The sequence below is a fragment of the Peromyscus maniculatus genome, chromosome 1 (assembly GCF_049852395.1).
Source record: "Peromyscus maniculatus bairdii isolate BWxNUB_F1_BW_parent chromosome 1, HU_Pman_BW_mat_3.1, whole genome shotgun sequence".
Classification (NCBI taxonomy): domain Eukaryota; kingdom Metazoa; phylum Chordata; class Mammalia; order Rodentia; family Cricetidae; genus Peromyscus; species Peromyscus maniculatus.
This window is the reverse complement of record NC_134852.1, coordinates 208,642,132-208,656,967: the sequence shown is the minus strand read 5'-3', so window position 1 is coordinate 208,656,967 and position 14,836 is coordinate 208,642,132. Positions and strand designations below refer to the sequence as shown.

Below are 14,836 nucleotides of genomic sequence, written 5' to 3'. Positions count from 1 at the left end.
TAAGTGGACAAACTTGCATTAATTACCTCCAACAGACAGGGAAGAAAGCCCCATCAGTCTGGAAAAAAAGAACGTACCACCAAAAAGGGAAGTCTGACTGGGAGAACGACATTTTTTATTTCTGAGTTAACTGTGATTTGTTTTTCTTTTGCTAATTGATGGTATATTCTGGAGACAGTCTGAGCACTTTTTTTCCTTTTGAATTTCTAGCTTTGTGTCAATTTGATAAGGCTATTCAAATGACGTAACTGACAAACATCACGCTCACATCCGCAGGTGAGAGAAGAACTGAGACTCACGAGCAGGGATGAGATGGGAAGGACTTAGAGTGCCGCAATGCTGGGCCACAGCCATGTGACAACCTGGGGCTTCTCTGGGTGGGGACCTTTCTTTCTGCTGTAATGTCCTTTTCCTCCTCATGCTTCCTCCAACCCTGTGACTTCCTTTTGGGGTCCCTGGAACCCTGTGGTGTTGTGCCACACATTTTCTTCCTGCTTGTATGATCCTCCAACAGGTGGTGTGGGATCCCACTTCATAGTCATATGCTGGAGGAGGGTGGTCTGAAGTGTGAGCAAGGGTCTCCAACATGCTTAAATGAGGAGAGTAGCTTTCAGGTGACAAATGGGCATTCCACGATTTCCTCAGAGGCGTCAGGTGCAGCTCGCAGCAAGGCTCATGTCTAGGGCTGAGCACAGTCCCTAGTACATAGGGAAGACTCAATAAATGCAAGCCCCTCTTCCTAGCACATAAGTTCTATGACTTTCTAGGACCTACCGTCTGTACTGGATGATGCTTCACAGTTACAAAGTAGATCTCTGCAGCATGGACCCCTTTCAATAACAAGGATTTCTCGATGTTCTGTGACTACACTGAAATGAAATACAAGCCGATATAATCTATAGACACCCATGGTTTAAAAAGTTTATATAATATTCTGGTTGTAATATAAAAAACTCCAGAAAATAATTTATAATAAAACAAAATGTGCTTCCATGTGTCAATATATGGGTAGGGTTATACTAATACATACCCTTAGGCATATGCTTGAATCCAAATATGAAGTCAGTACACAGGTGACACACGTGTTTCAATACTTGAGCAGAGGCATGCAAACATCACAAGCACCCCAGGGCGCTGTATCTGCCGACTCTCGGCCAGTTCCTCCTCCTGAGGTCCTGATGGTCACGTGGTAACGCAACTACTCCTGACCACTGGGCTGTGCTCACAGGTGCTGCTTTTTAGTTCTTGAGACAAAGCCTTGAAAGCATGGTGTGCAAACACTTGAACCCTGCTGAACTGTCCAGCAACACCCCATGGTGCATGGGGGGTGGGGGTGGGGGAGAACACCCATTGAGACAAACACCTATGGGAAGCCTGTCAATCAGGGTCCTTCAGGGGGTAGAGCAAAGAATGCCTTTGCTAATGGTAGGAGGATAAAAGTTTTTTTTTTTTTTTTTTTTTTTTGCTAGATGTATTACACACACACACACACACACACACACACACACACACACACACACACACATGAGAGGGAGGGAGGGAGGAAGGGAGGAAGGGAGGAAGGGGAGAGAAAGAGAGAGAGAGACAGAGAGAGAGAGAGAGAGAGAGAGAGAGAGAGAGAGAGAGAGAGAGAGAACAGGATCTACAGGTTAACTTGTCACTGCAGTTATATCCCATTGATCTTTCAAAAGTTAATCACTTTTTCATCACACAGACTGATTTTGTGTATGTGGAAAAATCATTATATATTAAAACTATACAAACTATTCAATGCTCATGGGGGAAAACTATGTTTAGATATAAACAGGGTGTTTACTTACACAATGCCTACACATTTTTATCTCTATAAGTACTGCAGGGCACCTGAGAGTTTTATATAGGACTAAAAGTGTCTGTGTGGGGAGAGGGTCTTACACACTGCAGGATGTCTGCAGCCTTTCAGTTATGAGGACAATCAAATGTTTAAGAAGATTCAGAGACTATCACCCAACTGAGCTCGACTAAGCTAGGAAAAGACCAGCATGGGCATGACTCACCAAACTCCAAGGCGTGGCATGTCATCATAAGGCCCACAGGCCACAGTGTTTCAGAATGTGGGACTGTGTCTCACAGAATGTGAAAGAAAGAAAGAGGAGAACAAAGTGTTTTCTGGTCACAGACTAACGAGTGAAACTTCAGTTCACGGAGCCCAAGTTTCCACAAAGGGACAAGGAATCCCTGAACTGAGTTAAGCCACACGCCTTTTATTGAAGAGCTTCCTGCAGAATTTCCTTTCCATGGTGCACCTGACCTTTACGGTTACAGAGAGGCTAAGAGGCTGGTGTCACACTGTCCCATGTTAGTGGCATCGCTCCCTCAGAACCTTCGATTACAAACCAACACACTCCGCCACAAACAATAGAGAGCTGATACATGCTGCAATGCGGACACACCTTGAAAACATTCTGCTAAACGGAGGGGGGCAGATGGGAGGTCTCAAAGGTGCACATGTGTAGGAAGTATTTAGAACAGATAAATCCAGAGAGTAAGGGCGACAGGGATGGGGAGAGAGACCTGGTGATCACCTTACAGAGGGGAGCAGCCGCCAAGAAAAGAACTTCTTGTTAATGGCCATAGCATTTCAGTTTGAGGTTTTGAAACTAGATAAGAGTGGTATTAAACACTGTACCAAATAGCATTGGTTAGTACTTTGAAATGGTTAATTGTATACAGTGTGAATTTTACCTCATTAGAAGTAAAGAGGGCTACTAACACTTCCTCTATCCTACGCCCTTGTCAGCTTTCCAACATATGGTGTTTTCTTTTTCCTGTGCTCTCTCCTAGTATTGTTACAAATGCCATTTTAATACTTTCCATTTTCTAGGTATTGGGGGAGGAGGGGGAGCCTCCATCACTGATGATGAATAGAATTTGTGGGGAATGACTGCTGGCTAAAAAGAACGGAGCCCGAGATGGAGGAGAGTGGTTCTCACCTGTCCATCTTAAAAGCCTGAGTCTATTTTGCTAAGCAGAAATTTCAGGGCATAGGGTTCAGATGAGCAGAAGTTCAAATCTCAAATCTACCACTTCATAGCTGTACAGTTAGAGCAAGTCATTAACATTCTCTGAGCTTTGAATTTCTTGTGTAAAATAGGGAGCCGTGCTACCTACACCACTGGGTCACCAAGGGAGTTAAATCAACGGAGCAGAGAAAATGTCTGGAAGGAAACCTGATTCTGTAACAGAAAAATCACCTCAAGCTCCAGTCCCTCCAAATGTGTTATTTCCCTGGCGAGCATACCACTGCCACCTACCATCGCCTTCAGAGGGACAGAGAGGTGACCCAGTCCAGGCTAGGGGTTTTCCTTCTGAAGCCAAGGGCACATTTGGCTCAAGGAAAGGATTTCAGAGAAAATTTTTCTTTGTTCTGTGACTCCATGGGATGCTCTGTTATACTGTGCAGATCAGAAAATGGAAGTGTTGGGCAGAATATATTATGCATATGCATATGTTTATAAAATAACAAGTTCTCTAGAAGGAACTCCTACATAATCAAGTCTGTCAGAAGAAAGGCTCCCTGGAACCGTCATCCTTTGATCAACTGGGAAGGAAGTGGGCATTTCAAGAAAAAGCAAATACATTTAGGCACAATTAATGTGTTTCCTAATACACTCTGGTCCTTCTTACCCGAGCCCCACTTGTAATAGTGTGAAATGGTATTTTGGAAAAAATAGAAAACTGTCTTCACACAACAGTATCCAGGAGTCACACAATTGTGTGTGGTACCACACAGAAGGACTCAGAACCACATACAGTGTGCTTGTGGGACTCAGCTCATGTGCATGGTATCACATGGGGAGTAGCTACATCTCCATCTGCAAACCAGAGAAGTATCCAGGTAAAGGCAGTGTGTAAGCTCACTACCTGCAGCCACCGGGCACCTAGCAAGCTCAGCACAGTGCTGTTTAAGCCATCCCTGAAACTGGAGTGGAAGCTAAATAGACTTCATCCTAAACGGCTGTTGTCCATACTCACTTTCAAGTAACAATTTCCCCACATCAAATAAGCATTTACCCAAATCAGAGTGTTTTCACGGCTCCGTCTTGGCTTTGAAGGGTCCCCAAGGGAGGGAGCTCTTCCTAAGGGAGGTCTAAGTGGGCAGAAGGTCCTTTGTTTCAAACGCTCCTTTCCTTAAGAGTCTAAGATGGGACACTAGAGGCAGCCCTTCAGTTAAAAGCCAGCTCCCCTCTCAGGAACTTTTGGTAGTAAAACAGGCAATGAGAGGATGAAGGGGGTATGAGAGCAAACAAAATTTTCTATGAAAATCTGAAGATGCCCCCTACTGGGCCTGGTAACAAGAGAAGGTCCTACACTGTTCCCCAGGGAGAGAGGTGAACCCTGGCACACATCCCACATGGGGTTGAGGGCTGTGCTGAGCAGGCAAGGTCTACAGCCAAGATGAGAGCCAACAGACAAAGACCCAAGGGATCTCAGTTGAGACAATCTCACCTGCTACCTCAGAAGCCATTCACTTGGCAAGAGCCTAGAGAGTGATGTCTATTAGGTCAACAACACAGAATTGTTCAGCATAATGTGAATAACTGGAAATCGAAAGATGTGAAGGAGCCAGTGGGTCAACTCTTAGTCAGGACCACCAAAAAAGGCTGGTAGAGCTGGGTAGCCCCAAAGAGAAACTTGACTAGTGCTAGCACATGAAGATGTGGCCATATAATACAGTGAAGAACACCTAGGAGGATAGACCCTGAAGGGTCAGCAGTGGCTAACCATACATGATATGGAATTGCATGCATTTCCTAACTATTAAAAATTTTAACAAGAAAATAGTATAGAACAATATTTTCACATATTTTCAGAGAGTAACATGAAGGTACCAATACTAAAGCCCAGGTAGAGATGGTCCAGGCTGGGGCTATAGCTCAGTGGTAGAGTGTTTGCTAAGCATGGCCCAGGCCCAGGTTGAAGCCCCATACAGAAAGAATGAACCAGAACTTCAAGTGGCCACTGCAAGCCTGCAAATGAGAGCCAATCAGTGTCCAGGAAGTTGACAACAACTTTTAGAAGTCCGTTTGATTTTAATGATAAAGACTTGATTCAGCATTCTTCAAAGGCCCAATTTAAAATGAAAAATGGCTAAGTAAATCTTAGTCTATATATATAAAATGAATAATATATGCTAAAGTCAGCCTGTTTTGTTTTGTTTTTGAGAAAAAGTCTCATTATGCAGCACAGACTGGCCTTGAATTCACAGCTACTCTCCTGTCCCAGCCACTGAAGTGCTGGGATTACAACTATGAGCCATCACACCTGGCTGGCTCTTGCATTTTTGAATGGTAACTCTGTATTTTACTGAGAGGATCCAAAAACTTAATCAAACATTGAACAAAACTGCAATATTAATCCTCTAATACCTATGTAAATATTATAATCCATAGAAATTTACTCTAGTATGTATAAATACCAAAAATAAAGAAAATGCCTAGTATTGATCAATGGGGGAGAACCTAGCCCTTGACAGGTGGGGCCATCCCTGGGCTGCTGGTCCTGGGTTCTATAAGAAAGCAGGCTGAGCAAGCGATGGGAAGCAAGCCTGTAAGGAGCGCCTCTCCACGGCCTCTGCACCAGCTCCTGCCTCCAGGTTCCTTCCCTGTTCGAGTTCCTGTCCTGACTTCTTTCAGTGATAAACAGCACTGCTGAAGTGTGAGCCAAACAAACGCTTTCCTCCCCAGCTTGCTCTTTGGTCCTGGTGTTTCACTGCAGCAACAGAAACCCTGACTAAGACAGTGCATATCAGTAGCACATCTTATATTACATCTTATTGATTTTTTGTCTGTCTATTAGAGTCTAGGTCTCATGTAGGGAATTCATTCATTTGGTCATTGTATGTTTAGACATATATATGTACATACAAATGTACTATGTATATATAGCTTCACATATAAATAACTCACACTTATTCCATTTCAGCTTCACCAGTCTGGGATTACAGGTGTGTATTACCACACCCAGCTGGCATCTTGTTTCCTAACTGGACTGATCCACTGAAGATATTTTATTAATAATCTAATATGACTTCAAGTCTATACTTCAGTAACAGTTCTTAATCAGTGTGAATGTGGCACTTATCTAGTTCGTTCAAGTATAGAAATATCAAGCATAAGTACCATCTATACAGACAAGCCCTAACCAGGTGGTGGGAGAATTTGGTTAAGGGGAAAGGAGAAAGCTCATTAGTTCTTTTCTTTATTTCTATTGTTTGTTTTATGTGTATGGCTGTTGGCTTGCATGTGTATATGTGTACGGCATGTATTTCTGGTGCCCACAGAGGCCAGTAGAGGATCTGGATTCTCTGGAACTAGAGTTACAAGATAGTTGTGATCTGCCATCTGGGTGCTGGGAAGCAAAGCCAGGTCCTCTGGAAGAGTACCAAGTGCTCTTAACTGCTGAGCCATTTTTTCCAGCCCCAAAGAATTAAAAATTATTAAAACCCAAACCAATTGTTATGTGAGGAGCAAGGAAGGTTTATTGAATTTACACAGTAACTTCAAAAATATCTGGGGATAACATTTATAGAACTTCCTCCCTCCCTCCCTCCCTCCCTCAGAGTCTTACTGTGCACCTCAAGCTGTTCTTGAACTTACACTCATTCCATTTCAGCTTTTCCAGTCTGGGATTACAGGTATACATTAGCACATCCAGCTAGTATTTCTAGTTTCTTAACTGGACTGATCCTCTGAAGGATTATTAATCCATATTAATAATCAATTATAATTTCAAGCTTATTAATTTAGAAAACAGTTCTCAACTGGTATGAATGCAGCACTTGTCCAGTTAAAATACAGAGTTCCAAGGTCTATTCCAGGGTTCTGCCTAGGGCTGGAGAGCAGGAATTTGCACACACACATACAAAACAAATTAAACCACCCCAAGTGACTCAAAGCCTGCCATTTCAGAAACCTGCCCAGGAGAGAAGATTGTATCAACAGGTATTTAATGAGGACCAACTGTCTGGGAGAAAACTGTGATAATAAACATTAGATAAACTTAATTAATTAGCTATTAGCAGATGAATATTTCAGTTAGCTGTATTGCAATTAAATTCTAAGTGGTTACACACCATAACAGCCTGAACAAAGCAAAACATTCGGAAGTGAAATTTCATGGTAAAGGTATTTGTGGTCCCATTTGTGCAAATTTTTACACACATATACTTAATAAAATTCTCAAACTACACCTTCATCTGTATATATGAAGATGGAAAGCACATCTGAAAACAAAGGTCAGAATATGTTCCCAGTAGGTACTGGGACAGGTGATGTATATTAGGACCTGCTGGGGACTCAGGTCTAGTTTCATTTGTCCAAAATCTATCTGTCCCTAGGCCAGGCCTCTGATTTCTCCTTAGTAAACATAATGGTGAGTTTTAGGCCTTCCTGGCTCTGTCAGATGATTTGTATAAACTACGTAAGTGTTTCCTTTGCATTGCCCAAGATACTTGTAATACAATGTTTCCATGTGTGGTGGTGGCTGATGTGCTTTCACACACACACAGACACACAGACACACACAGAGACACAGACACACACACACACACAGACACACACACACACAGACACACACAGAAACACACAGACACAGACACACACACACACAGAGTATTCACATCCAAATCAAAACACATTCAGCCTTTGTTATAAAATAGTCACTATGATAAATAGTAAGTGAAATTCAATGAGAAATCATTGGGGATTATTAGGTGGAAAGTGTCAGAAAACTGCTGACTCAGAGCTGAGACAGCAGCAGCTGTGGTAAAAGCCTCAGGCCTGAGCTGTTCAGTGACCTCACACTGTGTCTAGGACTTTTGCTAACATACTCGTGACTTATCCTGATTTTTTTGCCCTCACAACCTTTTTTTTTTTTGCTTTTTCGAGACAGGGTTTCTCTGTGTAGCTTTGCGCCTTTCCTGGAACTCACTTGGTAGCCCAGGCTGGCCTCGAACTCACAGAGATCCACCTGCCTCTGCCTCCCGAGTGCTGGGATTAAAGGCGTGCGCCACCACCGCCCGGCCGCCCTCACAACCTTTTAAAGGATAAAAAAAATGAATGTATTAATAAAAAGAAAGGCTTTTCATAAGTGCCACAAATCTCTAGTCAAACGAATCACCGATGGCTACATCACCCCAGGACTCACCCCAGGACTCACAACACTATCTCAGGAGCCGGGACACAGGGCTGGTCTCAAACATTCCCCTCAGTGTCGCCTTCTAGATTACTCAGGGGCACACCTGCTGTGCTACCAGAACATCCCATATTCCATTTAGTGTGGCCGAGGCTGGAGAGGAAGGAGATGAAATGGATGCTTGGGGAAGTCGGCTTGGGAAGATCATAAGGACGGTTAGTGCTAATTAGCAGCAGATAATAACTATGGGTAAAGGCGTGCATCCTTCAACTCTCGAGACCTTCAAGTTCAGATTGCAGACAGAAGTGAAAATGCGTTTGTCAGAATCATGCTGGTGTCCCTCTTGAAAGATGATGGGCAACTGTGAGCTGAGGCTGAAGGCCTGGGCTGAGCATCTGCGGCTGGATGGGCTTTGCAGCAAAGACTGACTGGGGACCACGGCAGCTCCCTCCTCCCTATGTAACTCATCATCAGGAGATCTCAAATCTTAAAACAATCTGTTCTTTCAGCAGAAGTCATCCCCTTCACCCTGCTTAGTGAGCACAGCGTCTCCATTCTGAGTCACAAGTGGGGAGCTCTCTCCAGTAGAGGCCCCAGCCTCCCCTGAAGCACTGAAGGCTTGGGCTGAGGAAGAGGAGTCCTCCAGGAATGGATTATACAACACCTCCAGGCTTGAAGCATAAGTTCAATTTATAGCCCCAATCTCTTGTTCTAAGACAGTGAGGGAGAGCAGCCCCCTGGCCACCTGGGAGCCAACCCTGCATCTGCTTAAGACTAAGAGGGGCCCCAAGGAGAGTTCCTAGCCTAGGCTGTAAGTAACAGTGAGGCAGAAGGTGGGCCGGAGGAAACAGGATTCAGAGTGTTCTTGGGGGAAAAGAAAGTTATTTTAATGCTATTTAGAAGAAGGAAACTCCCCACCCTCCCTCTCTCTCTGTCTCTGACTTCTTTTGGTTGCTCTAATAAAATGGGAACATGGTGTTTTTAGTTTTCTCTTAAAAGCCTCTAGCTTGTCTCTTTCCTGCTGGATTTACAATGCTAAAAAGCAAAACCCCAGAACCTATTTCTGTTTACTTAAGAAGGATAAAGTGTTACCCCAAACAGAGGAGCCTTTTACACAGACTGGAAAACAAATGGTTTAAGGGCATTAACATCTACATATCTCTCATGCCAGCACATTTAAGGTCATCAATCATGCGTGATCCTGAACATACGAGGTGTAAAAGTGCTAAAAAGGCCCCATTAAAATCCGAGTCTTTTCAGGTGCACCACCCGACCCTGAGAATTATACGCATGCTGAAAGAGCTCGGGCTTATACACACAATACCATTAGGGACAATTTATCATGTCTTTAAAAGTGATGTATAGTACATTGTGAAATTGCTTATTAACTCCAGAAATAACAAACCCAGATTGTCTAAATGCACTTGAACACCCATAATTGGTATTTTGAAAACCCAAGTTAGAATCTATTCGTATTTACACAGCCTACATTTTCTACTAATCTACTTCTCATTTTCACTTAGATGGCTTTAAATTCACATTTTTATCCAGCATGAGAAGCTCTTGCTCTTTTCACAGAAAGTTTTGTAGTGTTTGAAACAGGTTTGCTATGCCTAACACTTAAAGTCAACAAAGAAAATTATAAGAACAAATTGACTTTGGGTAAAAATCTAAGAGCAAGTCATTTTTTTCATTCAAATCCACCTTTTAAATTTTTTTTCAAAACATGACCAGTCTGTACTTACTTCCTGATTTTCCTTAGTCTATTATAAAGACATATTTATGTGGCTGTTAAAGTCTTGACTCTTCTACCTGACTTCACTTATTTATTATTAAGAACTATTTGTTCTTATAAATAAGAAATTTCATACACAAAAATAGTCTTCTTGGTTTTGCTTTAAGACTGAGGAAAGTCAAAGCTAAGCAAGGCAACTCCAAGAGCAGACTCCTGGGAAAACAGCTCCATTCTGAGGTCTGTCAGAAGCAGGGCCGGGTTTCCAATTTGGTTTTGAATATATTGACTGGCTTCCTGCTTCCTGTGGAGACATCTCTGTGTTTACATTTAGGTGGTGTTCTTCCTCGAGCATCAGCTTGCCCTAGGACACACCATCTTCGTGTTTCCAACCAAGATGACCCAGCGACATGGTTAAGGCCTGAGCCAGACGTGGCAGGCCTCTTTCTCAACGCTCAGTGCTCTAGAACGCTCTCATTCACATGTTCACTCTAAGAGCAACAGCACTGACGGCCATGCGGGCCAAGAACTGCACAGAGCTGCAGCTGCTCAATGCACAGTGTTTACGGAGCACAGAGGCTGGGAAGTGGGGACAAGTAAAGCTACCAAGGATTCAGGAGTGGTCCGTACTGTGTGAGAGATTGTCACAGATTTAGGGTGACAGTCACGAAGACTGCAACAGTCAGGATAGATGTGACAGATGTAATATATCCTAGAGGTAAAGCCAAGAACCGGGTGAGAGGGGTGTACAATCTCACTCTTGAAAAACACCAACCGGGTATGACATGTACCCTGATCCAACATTTCCTTCATCACATTTTGAGAGACATTAACAAGGTGAGCAGGATCCATAACCAAATATATCTGAACAACTCTTTATTATCCATTGTTAAAAAGAACTTTACTTCTTGAAGACATTACTTTGTGGTGTCTGATCTGAATACCCCAGAGAGGGGAGCACTATTGCAGCCATGCATATGGAAACTGGACTGTGAAGCCCTCCTTCGGGTGGAGTGTATTGCTCTGCTGGAAGCACCCCATGGGGTTAGTGTCACATCTATTAGTGTCAGTGAGCGCAGGGACAGATGCCACCTGGTGAAAATTACCACAGAAAGGGAGACAAGGTCATTTTCTAACAGATTTCATCTTTGATAACAAACAGCCATCAATAGGGTCTCTGATGTTTCTGTTCAGAAACCGGGGAAAACCCACAGTGCCCTAGAGAGCAGCAGGTCCAGGCCCACAGACAAAGACTTCTGCTGCTGGTTTCAGCCCTTCCACTGCATCACTGAAGACAGAGCCTTAATTCTACTTCCAAGGTGGGACACACTCCCAGACCCCATCTTTCAAAGGAGCTCGAAGTCTGCCTTGTCGCTGTGGCTTCCAACAGTTTCCAACTGACCCCCAGCCAGAGTCCACCCACTCTTATCCCAGTGGACTCTCTTCCTTCCTCTCCTATTGACAAATAATACTTTATACTTACATTACAGCTCTTGGCCTACCACGCAAGCCTTCCCCAGAGCTATTCTTTTATTATAGTTTCCACTAAACCTTAAACTCCTTGGAACAGGGATTGTGTCCTTCCTTTTTATATCTCCATTGTGCCTTGTATTGCACATAAATGAGAAATAAAATGCTTGTTGGATCAGACTGCCTCAGCGATCAGTAACAGTAATACTTCAGCGAGTTAGGAGTCCAATACCGAGATGCAAATCCCAGTGCAGTGCAGTGACACTTAAGTAGAAGTACAACATGCACTGCTCCATTCCACGGAGTTCGGAGACCCGGAAACAGCATGTTCTTTACCCATCACAAAGATTCCCACACTGTTGCCAGAATGGCTTTAGTGCAGACTTTAAAAAGTCCCAAGAACACTTCCAGATTGCTGCTGAGTAGTTTCAAAAGTAAAAATACAACCCAGTGGGTTGAGACCTTCCCCAACTACCTGGACAGCTGGATTCTTGGTTCCCAGAGCCTCTCAATCAGGTCCTCGAGCGATGTAGTCTCCTCTTTCACCTTTACGTACACCCACCCAGCCCGTCCCACCACTCACTAGCTCAGAAACCCCTTCCATTGTCAGGAACAAAGGTAAAGGAGGTCCCTGCACACTTCATCCCAAGCCTCACTCACAGGACGGGACCTAATTAAAGTCGCAGGCATTCTTCCCCCAGCTGGGTCTAGTCAGGAGCAAAATGATGACTGTGCACGTCTGGGCCAAACATTAAAGAGAAAAGCTCTGTGAAAATTAGGTATGGTTGGAAATGAGAAACAACGGTCTGTATACTCTGCAGAAACAGCACTAAAGAAGTTCAGGGCCTCCAGTGGGGCAGCGAGGGCTTCCGAGGAGAGTTGCTGGGAAGTCACACAGCTCTTGAGAGGACTGAGGCCTTCTTCCACCCTCCACCTTGGCTCTCAGATGCCCAGGCACGGGTTAGACGGCTGCTGTATCTGTATCTCTCCTATTTCCACATCCTCTGTCTCAGGACGCCCTCTTTCTACTTCTTCCTACAGAACCAGTTCACTCCAGATGCAATGCATGGCTCAGACCACATATGGAAACTTGACTGAGAAGCCCTCCTTCGGTGGAGTGTATTGCTCTGCTGGAAGCACCCCATGGGGTTAGTGTCACGGGAGTCATCTGGAAAAATCCCTAGGTTAGTGTGGCATACATAACACAACCAGTATGACAATCTTCTGAATCCACCACTCGACATACTTGTTATTGTATGTAAAAAGAAGACATTGTGACTGTTCCAGAGGAAGCATTTACCTTTCCTTAGATTATTCCGTGGCATTTCCTTGTTATCTGCAATTAGTTATTCCCTGGTCGTGATGTGCTGTGTAGACAAGGCTCACTTGCATGATCCTGGTGTGTTTCCTCTGATCTATCCTTGGAATCTTGCTTTCTTTCAGCCAGTCAACTGACTGACGCATGGCTTTTACTTTGAGTGTCCTGACAGGATCCATGCAAGACGGATTCAAGAAGGTACAGGAAGGAAGCATGCCTGCAGCTCAATGTTCTCACAGTAGGCATCTTGCTCTACCAGTATTTTAAGGATGGCCTTGAAGACCATCTGTTTCTTAAAGTTCTGAGGGCTCATGTTTCCCTAGACCTCAATTTCTTTCCCCTGTCTTCCAACATTAATCGACTTTATAACAACTATCTGTCTGTTGTGTGACCACGGTTGGGCCCTGAGATCCTGGGCAGTGGGACCATCACCCTCACAGCTTCCAGCATGGTGTCTGATGATGATGGTGGTGGTGAGGCATGGTCTTACATGCCCCATACTATACTGCCATGATTACTGTGTTACAGATAAGAAATTGAAGTTCCAGCCCTGTGTGGTGGTACACACCTTTAATCTCAACATTTAGGAGCAGAGGCAAGTAGATCTCTGAGTTCAAGGCCAGCCTGGTCTACAAAGTAAATTCTGGGACAGCCAGAGCTACACAGAGAAACCCTGTCTCAGAAAAACCCAAACCCAAACTAGAACAAAACAGAAAAGAAATTGAGGTCCAGAGATTAACTTGGCTATGATAACAGCTATTAAGCAAAGAATTCATTCTTACAGGTCTCTGGTTAACATCCGTTCTATGTCACTTCTGTGGCAGCCATGATTTTTTAACTCATTTCTTTTTGGCTATTATATGGAACTACAGTGTTTTTGAGAAATAAGTTCTAAACGCTGACGCTGTACCTTTTACCCTTTAGTGACTGTACAGGGCAGCCCCTCTCCTGCTCATCTGGGACTGAGCTAACTGCCTCACATACACTAGCAAGTGCTCTACTACTAAGCTAGCTTTAGTTTCCAGTTCTTTTTTATTTCAACCCCCCCTTCACCCAATGAGATGTTATTGTTATTAATTTATTTATTTTGAGGTGCGGTGCTCGCGTTGGAATTCAGGGCCTTGTACATGCCAGACAAGCACTATATCACTGTGTGGTAAATCTAAGTTAACAATGGTCTTCGTTAAATTTCACTTAGAGTCAGCAGTTTCTTGGTTGCTTTTTATTCTTACATCACCCACCATCTATCTTCAGTCTTTTGTGGCTTGCTTGCTTGCATTCTTACTTTCTTTCATTTATTCATTCATTCCTTTTTTTTTTTTTTTTTTTTTTTTTTTTTTTGTGGTGGTGGCGGCTGGGGGGCTTATACTGGAGTCCAGAGTGGCCCAGAACTCACTATCTACACCTGGCTGTCCTCGAACTCATGACAATGTTTCTGTCTCAGTGTCTGAGTGCTGCTGGTCTTATGAGTCCCCAGGCTTGGTGATGTCTGTGCTTTCTGAGGACTTGCTGGCGTTCCTTAGTGCAGAGTCCTGGTCATGGCCTCTGAGCTTCTGATCATCTGGATCTGCTGTGTTATTGCTACTGGAAGGCCATTTGCTTAGAAGACAGTTCTAGGCTGGAAAACATTTTCTTTTAGCTCCTGGGAGAAATTACTTTGCTGTCTTTTCAAGTCTCATTGACATTCCACTTTCCATCTAATTTATTGTTTCAAGGTACTGTCTTGTACATTGTTTTTACCTCTCCTTGGCTTTGGTGTTATACAGTCTTGGAACAATGTATCTAGACATGAAAGTCTCTATTTTGCTTGCCCTGTTTTGTATATCTGTTAATTTTTTTCTCTTGCCAAATTTGGGGAATTATCAGCTATTAATTTTTTCAAATAGTACTTCAACTTGACCTCCTGGCACTCAATACTGAGGTCTCTTTACTGCTGTTTGTTTTCTGAGACAGTTACACATCCCAGGCTGGCTTTGAACTCAAGATATTGCTGCCTTAGCCTCCTCAGTACAGGGATTACAAGCAAGTACCTCCAGGTTTTTCACGTGTTATTGTTTTGATCTATCCAATGTCCAGCTAGGTTTAGAGAGGGAGATTGCCTCTGTCTCAATCAACAGAGCTCAGACTCTCTTGTCAGAAGG

The 14,836-nt window shown here is 43.6% G+C and overlaps 1 protein-coding gene across 12 annotated transcripts in view; it reads right to left on the bottom strand.

The window, feature by feature from the left end:
• Positions 1-14,836, bottom strand: part of Vti1a (vesicle transport through interaction with t-SNAREs 1A) — a 317,257-nt gene that overhangs the window by 159,736 nt on the left and 142,685 nt on the right. The gene's annotated exons all lie outside the window — the stretch shown is intronic.